Here is an 8,933-nt window from a genome sequence, read left to right as displayed (position 1 = left end):
CCCTATCCCCATACACCGTATCCCAGCCTCCAAGCCCCAAACACAGTACCCCCAACCCCCTAGCCCCGTACACTACCCCAGCCCTGTATCCCCATACACTGTACCCCAACCTCTATCCCCATACACCATACCCCAGCCCCCTAGCCCCATACACCATACCCCCAACCCCCTGTCCCCATATACTGTACCCCCCCAATCCTCATACACCATGCCCTATCCCCATACATCATACTTCCCCAACCCCATCCCCATATACCATAGCCCCCGCATACATGACATCTAGCCCCATGCCCAACTCATCTACACCCCTTCCCAATCCCTCCCCCCGTACTCCGTGCCCCCCACGTCATCGTCACATGTGATATCACACACAGGATCCAGGCCCATACGCAGCCCCCCTCCATGCTGTCAACATCCAGCCCCACTCATCAGCAACTGCTGCGGCGCCCTGCAGCCTGCACCAGGCAAAAGCCCACTTCATGCGGCAACTGTCCTCACCCCTCTCACCAGAGCCCCTTGCTCATCTTTCGCCCAGGACTCAACAGCGAGACTCGGTGGGATCCCGTCATTCACGCCAGTGCAGACCAAGTGCTACCAGACAGGCTTTCCCATTCGAGCCCTGCCCCTTCGCCCAGCACCTCAGCTCCCATGCTGGGCCTCACTGCTGTTCACCCCACACACCCCAGCGTCCGGTACACCCACCCCTGGCCCCAGCACTTCGCCCTGAGATGCAGCCTCCACCCGGCGGTCCCAGCAGCTCCTCAGGCTGGCAGCAGGCCCCTGCAGGCAGCCGTGATCCCCAGGCCTGCTGAACAGCGAACCAGAAAAGCAAACTTTCCTCTTTGGGGTGGTTCATACACTTCTCCCACCTGTCTTTGCAAGCCCCATCTTGGATCTCTGGGCCCCGCTTGGCAGCGTGAAGGCCTTGTCTGGCTCTTGGGCGCCTGAGGGGTGAGTTGCAGCATTACAGGTTGTGTTAGCCTGAGTGCAGGCTGAATTTGAGTTCATGCTCTTGAACTCTGGGTCTTTGTCCCTTCCGCAGCTGTTTCTGGGGCAAACCTGTCGAGACCCTGCCTGCACCCTGCCTCCTGTCTTGGAGGCCACAAGCCTGCAGACCATACCTTGTCTGCAGCATGTTCCGCCGGGGCCAGGGAAAGCTGGGGACCTTCGGCCCCTTTCCCACGTGCCCTCCCGCATGGCGTTGTTGTCCCACGGGAGGGCTGGGAATGGCAGAAGCAGTGCTTCTCAGCCTCCATCCCACAAAGCAGCTGCAGCCGTACCTGTGTTAACAAACACTGCGTGATCTCCTGACACCAGACGGTCAGTCCTGGGGACACCACGGCGAGGCCCAGGCAGGCATAACACAAGCGAAAGCAACGTCCAACCAAAGTGGCTCAACTCTTTCCTGCGCTGGAAACATCTCTGGCCAATCAGGGCCTACCCGGCTCGATCAGCCAACAGCCCATTTCCCTGCCCACCCAGTACCTGCAGCCTGGCAGCGACTGGCCCGCCTGAAAGGCTCTTCCCCGCTTATGGGTCACCCTCCCCTTCCAGGACAAGATTGGCTGGTTCCTCTTATTACCCTCCCTCCTGCCCGCTGCCCCCATGACTGCAGTCAGCTCTGTGGTACGGACACAGCACCCTCCCAGTATGCGCGCGACGCCCCAAAGGCACGTGCCTTTGATGAGACGCCGCAGAGGTCTGGTGACGTCTCTACAGCCGCTGGCGGAGGAGACCTCCCTGCCTGCTGCATCGGGGCCTGGCAAGGAACTCACCTGTCAGGCTGCAGGGTGACCAGCTGGGCTGCGTTTCTCTTGAGATGAGCATTAATTGCCAAAGGCAATTGCTGGTGATGATGCTTAACCTAAGGCAGTGACAGGCTGAGGCAAATTCCACAGCTCTGCTTCCTTCTTCCTCGCGGCAGACGACAGACTCTCGTTTTGTATCAGTCCGCGACAGCATCAGAGCCCCGGTTCTGGTGAACACAGGACTGTTGCGGGAGGGTCTTGGCTGCCCAGTGAAAGCCTTGGGCATGCTGAGGTCTACACAGAGCCTTGGTTGTCTCAGTTTCATTGACATCTTGGGGCATAGCATCCCATAGTTCTGCAACATTTGCCCCGGGCTCAGTCTTGAGAGCCCCATCTGTGGTCTGCTGGCTGTGACGAATGTCTCGCGCATTCGTCGCACCCACAGAAGTCCAGTTCAGAGCTGCCCACCTTCCCAGGTTGCACAACGTCCTGCTGGCCCCCAGTGGCCTTGTCCCATGGTCATTTTGAGACTCCCCTTGGCGCAAGTGTAACTTGCCAGTTACCGCAGCTGCTGTGCCAGACCCTTGTGTTCTCAGCTGAAGCAAAGGGGATTTTTTCCATGTGTAGATAGCACTTTCCTGACTTTATACCTATCCTAGCTGCATTGGCATTGCTGTTCCCACCGTCTCCAGACAGAGAGGAACAGCTCATTCTGAAAAGCCATTGGGGGGAGGCCGCGTGACCCAGGAAAAGGGAGCCAACCATGACACGTTAGCGTCAGGGTCATGTCGCGAACAAACGCGCCCATCTGGCAGGACATCCCGCGCGGCTCGGGATTTGACGTGCTGAGGTGACTGTGATGTCTCATGGCTTCTCAATGCCTTTTGGTAGCTTCTATATAAACTGAGGGCAACATTTTTGTTTTGGGGTTGGTTTTTTTTAAAGGTGTCGATTTTTTTTTTTTTTGGTCCAGACTAAATTCATTAATTTTTTGTTCTTCATGCTCTTCTCTTTGTATTTCTAGACATTAAAACAAGGAAGACTCAAAATCCTAAACACTTTGCCCCTGATGGTTAAAAGCTTTTCCAGCTACAACCTCATGGAACTGGAAACAAAGTGTGGGTTCATTGTCCAGTCTCACACGCACACATGCCCCTACCTACACACGCACACGCACACACCCTGTTCTTTCACCCAGACAAACTCACCTGTGGGTTTTTGGTTTGGTTTGGTTTGGTTTTTTAAATTTTACAGGGTCAGTTTGACTTCACACCTTATTTTGTATGGATTTTCGGAGATTTCTCCTGCTCCAGAGTCATGGAGGTGTGGCCCATGCACCTCCTTCCCCTCAACGTTGTGATACACACACCCCACAGAGATCTATGTTTCTTATATTATTATTAATTATTATTATTATTATTATTATTATATTATTATTATGTAATAAATTTATAAGAAACCTTTTGTGGTGTTCTGGGCTGCAGCTTTGCTCTTCCTGGCTTGGGACCAGGGTGAGCAGATTGGGGAGCAGCACCCCCGGACAGTGAGTCTGTGGGCATCTGTTTGCACCTTATGACATTCCCAGTCCATGGGGCTGGCTCTGCGCGTGGGGGTAGAACAGTGACACTCAGACCTCAGGAGTTCAGGAGCCAAATGAACCGTCAGCATTCCCCAAAGAGCTGCAGGGGTGGGAGTTCGGTGATAGTGCTGTAAAGTCACCTTGAACCCATATGGCAGGAAACATGTCGTTTATCTCGGTCATTCTCACAGCAAACCGACTGGCCAAGTGTTGCTATTTCATCAGCTGCACGTGATTGCTGACAGTAGCCGCATCCTGACTGGTCAGTCGCTCAGCCTGGTACGAGTTCACACAGCGCTTTAATGTCCTGTGCTGCCAAGAGCCCCAGGAGAGATGTTAACGAACCACTCGCGGCTCCCGCACTGCAGGCTGAGGCTCTCACTGGGGCAGAATCAACACTCAACCAATACGGGCACAAAACCAGCCCCACCCTGCCCCCCGCCCAACCCCCTGCAGTAAATCCCCGGCAGGCTACAGCGCTTTCTCGCCCGCACCCTGGCCAGCCACAGTCCATCGGCCTGACAGCAAGGCCAGGCTGGACCACAGCTTCCCACACCACACTCGAAAGGCTCCCAAATGTGGGCTTTGCTGGGCTGTGGGATGGCATGAAATCCAGGACCAGGGGGCCCTGGGCTGGGACTGTTGGATCCCTGGCTTGGAGCTCTGCCTTCGGGTGAGGACAGACAGCAAGAGCATGCCCAGACAAGCAGACGGGGGTGTGAGCCTGGGACTTCTGACCCAGTCCCTGGAGGTGGTGTACATGGACTGGCCTAAGGAAGGGGCTGGGCCTGCTGTCATCAGCCCAGCAGAGGGCAGCAGCAGGGCCCCCCCGTGCTCGGCCAGGTGACCTCTATGCAGTGCGCGTGGCCCCAGGGAAAGATCCAGGAGTTTGGGGAGGGCTCCACATTGGCGAGGCAGGAGAGGTTTCCCCCAGGCAGCTGACCCGTGCCCCACAGTCCCTAGCTCGGCGTCTGCACTCCAGGAGCAGAGAGGGTGTCCACATGACCCTCAGGGTCAGCTGGGGGCATTGCCCGCGTTCTCCGCCAGGGTCAGTCACAGCCACTGGGCAGTTCCCCTTCCTGCCAGCAGCACCAGTGCCTGGGCTGCACTGGGCTTCAGCCCCCGCCCCCAGCGTTCAGCCAGCCTCCCTGCTTGGCCAAGCATGGAGGGACCAAGGAAATGGCACAGGCCAGCCAGGACCTAAAGGAGCTGCAGGACTTAGTGTCAGATGCCCAGTTCAGGAACTGGAGCCGAGACCCCTCAGGCGTGTCCCACTACGGCACCTGCTGGCTGGACCGGAGGGAGCCCTTGCGGGCGGAGAGGGGAATGCCCAGCAAACCCTGCCTAGGGACAAGAGTGGGGCTGGGGGAGCCACTCCATCCAGCCCAGCAGTGGCTGCAAACCAGTCACCAGCCCTTGTGTCTAGCTGCCGCAGCAGAAGCCAAATGCCTCAGCAAGGTACCTGGTCTCCGCCTGCTGTGACCAGGGTGGCCATGTCGCTGCCCTCCCCAGGCCTTAACGAGGGTCAGAGCCTGGTGGAGCCAAGGACACCAGGCTCCTCACCCAGCTTTCACCAGTCATGTGGGCCAACGGCTGCTGAACGAGGCCCAGCCTCCACCAGGGAAACGCTGTGCCTGCCACATGCCCCTCCTGCCCTGACGTGGGGGCCACAGCACCAGCCTCGCAGTAGCCAGCTTCGTGCCTATGGCTGCAAGCTCAGTGCAGGCCTGGGAGCTCAGGCAAGATCTTGGAGGCAGTGGGGGGGGCCTGTACCCATGGCTCCTACACTAGGCCACCTGGGGATTCACACATTCACAGACCCTCATCTTGGGGCTGAAAGACCCCAGATGGCTCAGCCAGGGCTCGGCCACACACACACACACACACACACACACTGGGATGGGGCTTAGTCACAAACGAATTGTGGCAATGGAAGCAGGCGTGCTCATGCTGCAGCATTGCTGCTGTGCGCTGTAGTGCGATGCTCAAAGCACAAGGGCCTGTGAGTGCCCAGAGAGCTCCTGGCTAGGTTCCCATGCAGCTGGGTCTAGCCTTGCACAGTGCTAAGCATGAGCTGGCAGAGCAAGGGCACAGCAAGTGAGCCAGGCTGGCTGCCCTGGCTGGAAAGCACCAGGGCAAAGAGATGTGTTCAGACCAACCTGAGAAAATGTACCCAGAGCTGGTGGCCCGGGGACCGTAAACAGGCTGACTGAGGCATTTCAGAGACAAAACGGCCATAAGCCCCCACCCAGTGTAAATTTGGAGCCAGGCCTCTGACTCCAGCTGAGTGACGTTGGTTTTACAGAGAGCAAGTGACTGCGAGCAAGCTCCGGCCCGTCGGGTACAACTCCCTCCTGCAGACATGGCTCTGCAGGGCTCCAAGGGGCCAGTGGGGCCGGAGTCCAGGGCAGGAGCAGGCGGGAATACAACACGGGCTAGCTGTGCTGGTAGTTGCATGGCCATGCATGTGGCCACCTTGCCATATGTGTAGTTTGCATGTGGCCAGCTCACCAAGGGAACCAGCACGCTCTGTGGGTGGTGCCTGGCCTTGTCTCCACCCACCAAGATGTGGGAGGGCCAAGGCCCAACCCCGGCGGGACCCTGCAGGAAACAGCGGCACTGGCGGATGAGCCCCCATGTAAAATGACACTGTGAGCTCTGTCACGGACTCGCAGGCCCCGTGCTCGCTCAGCTCCGTACGGGCCCCTTCAGTGTGACAGCCCTTCTCGGGGCGGGGCACGCCCTCTCGGGGGGTTAAGCCGTGGGCCCCTCCACCTCCCCTGAGCCGTCAGCACGCCTGTCTCCTGTCTCCTACCGCAGGTGGGGTTGCCAGGGCTCCGGTTTTCGACCGGCACGCCCAGTCAAACAGGGGCCCTCGTGGCGCCGGCCAGCACCGCAGCATTCTGGTCGGCTGTGCTAAGGTGCGGCTCCTAGGTGGGGCGGTTGGGGGGGGCTGTCCCCTGGGCTCCGTGCACTGCCCCCGCCCTGAGCACCAGCTCCACACTCCCATTGGCCGGGAACCGCAGCCAATGGGAGCTGCGGGGGGGCGGTGCCTGCAGGCGAGAGCAGCACACTGAGCCTCCTGCCCCCCTCGCCCCGCCTGCCTCGAGCTGGACCTGCTGCTGGCCGCTTCCAGGATGCGGCACAGTGCCAGGACAGATAGGAAGCCTGCCTTAGCCCTGCTGCGCTGCTGACCGGGAGCTCATGCCCAAACCTCCTGCCCCAGCCCTGAGCACCCCCTAAACCCGGAGCCCTCTCCTGCACCCCAAACCCCTCGTCCCCAGCCGAACCCCCAGTTAGTGCCCACAGCCCTCCCGCAACGCCAACCCCCTCCCCCAGCTCAGTGAAAGTGAGTGAGGGTGGGGGAGAGCAAACCACTGAGGGAGGTGGAATGTAGTGGGGGGGCAGGGCCTCGGGGAAGGGGTGGGGCAGGGGGCAGGGAAGGGGTGGGGCTAGACAGTTGACAACCCTCGCCGTGGGCCCCCTCAGGGAGTCCCCTGGCTCTGGACCCCCGGGGCCTCCATTCCCCGAGGGAATAATGCAACCCTGATCTCTAGACTGGAGTGACTCTCGGGCAGCGTAAAACAGGAAGGTTTATTGAGCATCTGAACCGAGCACAGGAAACTCTCTGGGCCCTTGGGTCCAGCAACCCTCAGTCAGTACATCTAGGTCTCTCCTGCATCCAGGTGGGCTCTGGCTGCTCTCTCACCCCAGTCCAGCCACTCCCTCTTTCCAGCCAATCATCCTAGATCATCTCCCCCAACAGCTTCTCCCCTGTCCTTTGTCTTCGGTCCCAGGCAAACAGGTTGTCTGGGCCTCCTCTCTTCCATCCTTTGTTCCCCACTGGCTGGAACCGGCTGGTCAGGTCACCGGGGTCCTCTCCCCTCAGCCCTTTGTCCTCCCACTGGTCAGAACCGGCTGAGGGCCAAGCTGGGGTGGGCCTCTCGGTCACCAGGTCACCGGTCGCTAGGGTTCCCCATCTCCAGGCACTTGTCTGGGATCCCAGCTGCTAAGCGAGGTCATGCCTGGTCTCCTGCAACAACAAATTTCCTCTCCCACCCCCTTGTTACACACACAGCAAACGGGGAAACTGAGCCCCACACAATGTTCATGCCAAGCACTCGGAAAATCCCCCACTTCGTCCCACTGTCAAGCCCCATTTGCTGTGCCATGTTGGGCTTTGCTCAGTGGCAGCTGGGAACTGGTCTAGGGAGACCGGTGTGGCATGGGGGGTGCGAGTCAGGAAGGCCGTGGGGCAGCAGGCCTGCATGGCATAAGGTTTGGGCTCTGTGCCTGCTGCTGAGGGGCCCCCACCGTCAGACCAGGGGTGCGTGGGCAGCCTGGTGCAGGCCCTGCAGAGGGGAACAGCCCAAGGGGCCAAGCCAGGGACGTCTGTAACCCTGCATGTGTGGTGGGCTGCCTGTGAGGGGGGTACAGGGGGAGACCCTGCTAGCTACACCCCTGCCCCGACCTGGACAGGCTGGGCTAGGCGGGGCCTGAGCAGGCGGCCCCTTGCCAATGGGCCAGTTACCCACCCGCTAGCTGCCATCCCTTTAGGCTGTGCCTGCTGGGCTCTCCTACAGCTCAGCGGGCCGGGCTGCCCCGAGGCGTGGCGTGATGCTGGAGACCCAGCAGCGTGCCCGGCCAGCTGCCAGGCCCGCCCCACGGAGCTGTGCGCTGAGAGGGCTGCAGCTTGCGCCCCCCCCCCCACCCCCGGCATGGCTTTGGCACCAGCGTGTACCTGTTGCACCAGAGCTAGTGAAAAATGGCCTCTGGCCTTTTGCCTACTGTCCACTAGCCGTGCGCCCAGCAGGCCTGCGGCTCCACCCCCGCGCTCGGGCTCCCCCAGGGCCAGCCAGTGCCGCCGCGTGGCGAGGGGGATCGCGAAGGTGGGGCCCGGCTCTGGCTGCACGCGGACGGATGCCTGGCGTAGCTGGGGCCCCGATGTGACAGGAACCCAAAGGCCCAGCTCAGCGTGGGCCTGATCCCCAGCACCAAAGCCCGGAGCCTGGTGTCCCTGGCCTCAGGGCAGCCTCAGCCTGGAACCTGGGCCCTGACTGCATCCGGCAGCTGCTCTTCGTAGCGTTCGCAAAAAGAACAGGAGGACGTGTGGCACCATGGAGACTAATCCATTTATTTGAGCATCAGCTTTCGTGAGCTACCGCTCACTTCATCAGATGCATTCAGCCGTAGCTCACGAAAGCTGATGCTCAAATAAATGGGTTAGTCTCCATGGCGCCACACGTCCTCCTGTTCTTTTTGCGGACACAGACTAACACGGCGGCTCCTCTGAAACCTTCGTACGGTTGTTAAACAGCGGCTACCTCCCGCCCCAGAGGTGGCTGCATTTCAGGGGTGGTCGGGCGGGTTGACCGGCGTGAACTAGAGGGAGGAGCCTAGTCTGCCTGCGCGTGTACACCCCTTCGGAGGGCCTGAGACAGGACCCCTGGCTGTGCCCCCTCCCCCCGGCGCCCCCGAACCGCTGAGCACACGCAGCCCTCCGCGGCCCGGCGCGGGGTGCCCCGCTGGGCTGCACAGCCCGGCTCTGGGCGGCTGACAGACGGGCCCAGCCCTCGGGGTCACACAAGCATATCTTTATTTCTTGA

This window comes from Eretmochelys imbricata, chromosome 1 (genome assembly GCF_965152235.1).
Source record: "Eretmochelys imbricata isolate rEreImb1 chromosome 1, rEreImb1.hap1, whole genome shotgun sequence".
Classification (NCBI taxonomy): domain Eukaryota; kingdom Metazoa; phylum Chordata; order Testudines; family Cheloniidae; genus Eretmochelys; species Eretmochelys imbricata.
The sequence above is the reverse complement of the archived record's forward strand: the minus strand, read 5'-3'. Positions refer to the sequence as shown.